Below are 6,000 nucleotides of genomic sequence, written 5' to 3' on the forward strand. Positions count from 1 at the left end.
ACATCATTGCATTCCAGCGGTTCTGGAAGTGTGTTTAGCTTCTAAGGGTACAATGGTTAATTTGCATATATTCAGCAGTGGTGCCTGGGAGACATCTCGAGCTCACTCCAACCTGAATTATCGCAAATTCTTTCTGTTTTAGGAAAGCAAACTTTTGTTGTTCCTCTAAAAAGGAGCTTGGACTCTGATACAAACACTGTTTTTCCTTAAAGGGATACTGTAGAGGGGGGGGGGGGGGTCGGGGGAAAATGAGTTGAACTTACCCAGGGCTTCAAACGGTCCCCCGCAGACATCCTGTGCCCGCGCAGCCGCTCACTGATGCTCCGGCCCCGCCTCCGGTTCACTTCTGGAATTTCAGACTTTAAAGTCTGAAAACCACTGCACCTGCGTTGCCGTGTCCTCGATCCCGCTGATGTTATCAAGAGCGCACAGCGCAGGCCCAGTATGGTCTGTGTCTGCGCAGTACACTCCTGGTGACATCAGCAGGAGCGAGGACACAGGCGTGCAGGCGCAGTGGTTTTCTGACTTTAAAGTCAGAAATTCCAGAAGTGAACTGGAGGCGGGGCCGGAGCATCGGTGAGTGGCTGCGCCAACACAGGATGTCTACGGGTGACCATTAGAAGCCCCGGGTAAGTTCAGCTCATTTTCCCCCGACCCTCCTATCAGTGAGGAGCAGAAATGTGGGAGGGCAAATGTCAAGCGTCCTTCTTGCCGGCAATGTAACAGAGCCAGGCTGACTGAGAAAGTTTATTACAGCACAAACATTTATAATTAGATTGGAGTGCTTGCAATGCAGGGTAAAGTTGCATAATATACACAGAGCAGTGGGTAAATGAAATTTGAATTTGTGGCTGACATGTCCGCTTTAAGGATTTATTCCTAAATTTAAGAATTGTATGATCTAAAACATGACAAAAAATGGATTAGAAAGGTTAATGGCTATTGAATTAAATGACTCAAAATTGTTAAAGACAAGAAAAAAGCTTTGTGAATTTATGCCACTATCTGCTTTTTAGTGATTACTGCTGACGTCTTAGTGACGTAGTAGCCATGCAATTGAAGTCATATGCACTTTCCTACAGACTACAGTGAGAAATCTTTGTAATATATCCAGGACAATAAAAAAGGAAAGAGAAAATGATATGACGCACTACAACTACTGAGATAATTAACAGCAGAGGAAAAAAAAAAAAAAAGCACATTGACTGTGCACACATCAAACCATACATGAAAACAATGCATTTCAAAACAGCAATAAGTGGTGAGTGTGTCACGGGAATGTCACAGCAGGTGCCCGGTATGATGAACACAGCCTATTAAAGCAAGATTTCCCCTCAAGCAGCTTGATATGGCCAAAATGTCTTGGCTCCTAAATGGATAATTGCACAAAACTAAGTGAAAGTTTCAATTTCTCTCTCTCTGTCACTCTCTCTCTCTCTCTCTCCATCTCTTTCTGTCAATATCCAGATATCCCCTCAGCAATTTTCTTTATGTTTTCAAAGTTCTCCCTTTTTCGATAACATTCTCTCAGATTCACTAGTAGCTTTAGTATTTGCCTTATGTTGCTCTTCCCTAGATCTTTCTTACATACATAAGTCTCACAGAATTCCAACATACCAAAATGCAAAGACAAACCCATCAAAAAACATGGCATTCTGGTGCACAAAGGGCAATCTACTTAACAAAATTGTGCTTTCATGTATTTATTTAAATTATCCAGTTGTGTGCAAAGACGTCCCATTTTTAAAAAATGAATCCATACCTGATTAAATGTGGCTACTAACAGAGTGAAAATTATTTGTTTAGGCCTCTTTTCCACGGACAGTTGATGGGCAGTGAAATGCCTCTCAGACTCTCACAACTGCTTGTTGCTGCATGGTAACTGCTCACTGCTGCCTGGTAACTGCTCACTACTGCCTGGCAACTGCTTGCTGAGCAGACAGTTAAACTGTCCCTGAAAAAGAGGCCCTAATCTGAATCTCTTTATTAGAAAGTCCTTTTGCAGCCTATTTTAAAGGGAAGGTTCAGGGAACTCTTGAAAAAAATAAAAATCCCTATCCACTTACCTGGGGCTTCCTCCAGCCCGTGGCAGGCAGGAGGTGCCCTCGCCGCCGCTCCAGAGGCTTCCAGTCGTCTTCGGTGGCCGACCCGACCTGGCCAGGCCGGCTGCCAGGTCGGGCTCTTCTGCGCTCCATGGCCGGGCTCTTCTGCGTCCCACGCGGGCGCGCTGACGTCATCGGACGTCCTCCGGGCTGTACTGCGCAGGCGCAGAACTACTGTGCCTGCGCAGTACAGCCCGGAGGACGTCCGATGACGTCAGCGTGCCGGCGTGGGACGCAAAAGAGCCCGGCCATGGAGCGCAGAAGAGCCCGACCTGGAAGCCGCCCTGGCCAGGTCGGGTCGGCCACCGAAGACGACCAGAAGCCTCTGGAGCGGCGGCGAGGGCACCTCCTGCCTGCCACGGGCTGGAGGAAGCCCCAGGTAAGTGGATAGGGATTTTTATTTTTTTCAAGAGTTCCCTGAACCTTCCCTTTAAGTATACTGTTTGCATGAAGTTTGTATGGTCTTCCCAAGTCTGTGTGACTTTTTTTTTTATTGACACTCTGGTTTACTTCCTAATTCAAAAACATACCAGCATCTGGTTAATTGAAAGCCCCTAAAATGAATCCTAAATTATGGACATTGCGCAGTAGACCATGACTATGGAAAGTTCATTAGACTATGAATATCTCTCAGGGATAGCTCGCAACACAAACTGTTCAAATGCACTTTGAAACACACACCAGAAATGTGCAGCACTCTATGAATCCACTGGTGTCTGAGTCCACCTACATCAGTGTGTGCCAAATCCATATAGTCAAACATATACGTGCGGGGGGGGATGGACACAAGCCTTCATGGCCAGGAGAAGGTGGGGGTCCTGCAACCAGGAGTGGGCAGGCACACTCGTTGTTTGGAGCTGGTGGGCATGCATGTGCACGCAGTTCAATGGACTAGTTCAATGGATAGCCTGAGGACTAGTGTATAACAATAACTACAGCTGCCATTCTTTTAAATTCTTTCTAAAATTAGACTATAGACTATTTATACTTTTTTTTTAATATTCCTATTGGTGCATTCCTTTATGTATGAGTGTTTTACTGTGAAATATTAATATCTCTCACAGCTTTTGGAGACCAAGGCTATGTTCATAGTGGGAATTGTGTTTTATTCCCTATGACAGTACGAAGGGAATGTAATGGAAAAGCAGCACCGCACACTATCGACGTCTTGCATTGTATACAGTAAAGCACACAGTCAATTAAAAGTGTGCTTCACTGTACTGTTAGTGCACGTTTTGTGGTTACTCACATGTTTTGTGTGCAGTGCATCATGTTGCCACACACTTACACCACAGCGCTCCCGGTTGCCACACTTAACATGGTAGAGGTGGTGCAATGCAGTGCGGCAAGCCACATTACAAAATGGCCCTTATGCTGCACCACAATGCAACACTGAACTTAGCCCAAAGAAGATTCTTGTTTTTCTGCAATGGTCACTTGATTGTTGATTGTTAATAATATGGTTCAGTTATAACAACTTTAGCTAACAGAACACCAATGCAAGGCATAAAACTTGCTAGTCAAGCCACCAGCTGGAAGAAAGCACAATTATTCCTAATATTTAATATGGTCCTAATATTTTATAGCTAAACACTGAAAATAAATACAGCAGACGAATTCAACTAAAATTATGCATTCCCTTAAACATGAAAAAAAAAAAAAAAATCACAAAAAAATAAATAAAAATGTTTTATTCCCATGTTTTGTTCTTGCATGTGACCTTCTACTTTGGTGGTTATATGCACAGGCCAGTGTCCCCTTCTGCTTAATCTATACCTCATTACTAAGTGTCTTGTCCAAACCAATGACAGCTCTGTTAATGATATCAATTTTTACCTAATGCTAGGGGCATGCCACTGTCTGGTAGGGCCTGCCTTGTCATAATGATCTGTCAATAGTATGTGACTTCTTTGCTTCAACATTCAACCACTGTGATCTCTGCCCTGGTCAGCAGAAGAGCTGTCATTTCTGGAACATGTCACTGGATACCCATTGGCAATCATAGAGTCTACACTCCCAAAGTGCACTAATGTTTACTTGCATGCAAACATTTATTGAGATGACCTGTATACATGGCAGTGGATTGATACAAAGTTTTTTTATTGTTTGTTTTTTTTTACTTTGAAAAATTATCACAGTTTAGGTGAACAGGTTCACAATGCGATGCAAACCCAGTGGATGCCAAAGTGGTGCAGTAAATGAATATGTTAAGTATGTACATGCCATTTCCATCTGCTGCATTCACGTTACCATCCGGCCGCTCATGTGCCGCTGTGTCCGCTTATCCCGAAATGTATCAAATTGAACAGAAAAATCAAAAAGCTCCCTATTTAGTAAAAAAAACAAACCATGTGAATCCTACCGATCAACAGGGAGGATTGTCACTGGTCCACCATGAACCAATAAGAATTTTTCCTATTACAACAGGATCCCTATTGGTCCTTTGCAAACCAATGGGGTGCCCCAGGCTTCTTTTGGTCTCTGCCCCCCTCCAGTGGACTGAATGGAGGAGGCAGAACCAAATATACAAGACAGGCAAGCATTTTCCATGTGGGAATCGACACGTCTGTTCCGATAGGTTTCTATTTTTTCTGATCTGCAGCATTTGCAGTGCAATCACGATACAGTCACAGCGTGTTGACACTTTGCATTAGCAGTCCAGTCCATTCCAATTAACAATGTTTCTGTGGAAATCTGAGGAAACGCTAATCTGCGTTTTCGGTAATCAAAATTTCTACTGAATTTGAAATCTGTATTTTCGACCATCCCTGGTGCCCATTAAAGGTATAATCTCCTGAACAATCAACCATGTGATCGATCGGTTCAGATGCCATTAGTGGCTCTAATTATTTATATATTATTTTATATATTTGGGCACCTCCAACCAGTAGCTAAATTAGCTGGAGCAGGGTGTTTTATCTGATGCTCTAAACTTGGGGAGGATTTGATCACACTATAAAGCACAGGTGTTGAGCTCTAGTCCTCAATGACCATATCTATGCCAGTATTTAGGTTGGACTTTCCTGATTCAGACCCATCCATTATTTATTTCATTTGTGTGTTTTTTTTTTTTTTTAAGTTTGTTTATTAATTTCAAACAGCAAAAAAGGTACCCCATCAAATAATTTGAGCTGTGCCAAAAATGTTTGAGACCTTGGCCCTTGAGGACTGAAGTTTGCTAAAAAAAACCCTTATACCTATTATCAAGCAACCTGCCAAATATGGGGATTTGCCTGAAGAGTCACCATGGCCGCTAGTGGTAGAGACAAAGCTCTAAAATATATATTTTAGCAGAACCTTGCACATTCAGCACCATGGAAAGCTGATATACTTGAAAAGGAACATTCACCTGGATGGAGTACACACCAAGCAGGGCTGTGTCATAAAGCAAAGGTTTGCATGTAGGCATAACCTCATAGCACTGTAGTAACTCAAGCTTTATTGTAGACTTCTGTTGGGAGCAGCAATTAGCAGTAATTTATGCACTGATTATTGCCGCCTGACTGAAGTTAAGGGCATTGGGCACATAGTCACATTTATCTAAAGTAAGCCTTATATTATTAGTGTACTTGTACTTACAGTAAGTGTTATTCAAATTGCAGATTCAATTGAAATTGCTTCTCATTTTCCCCTTCATTGGTGGGTTGAGATAGGTTGATCGTTCAGGAAATTGGAATGTTAATGGGCATTTTAACACTTTCTATTTGTGGAATAGGAACCTTGGCTGAGGCAGCTTTATGACTAATGCTTTCTACCATCTGGGAGCGCCTGTACTTGCAACTTACCCTTATCACTTCAAAGAGAACCTGAGTGAAGAATGTAACAGAATTGATACTGACCTAGGGCTTCCTTCAGCCCCATGACCACAGTTTCCTCCTTCACCGTCCTCCTGGGTGGC

The sequence above is a fragment of the Hyperolius riggenbachi genome, chromosome 8, assembly GCF_040937935.1.
Source record: "Hyperolius riggenbachi isolate aHypRig1 chromosome 8, aHypRig1.pri, whole genome shotgun sequence".
NCBI classification, from domain to species: Eukaryota; Metazoa; Chordata; class Amphibia; order Anura; family Hyperoliidae; genus Hyperolius; species Hyperolius riggenbachi.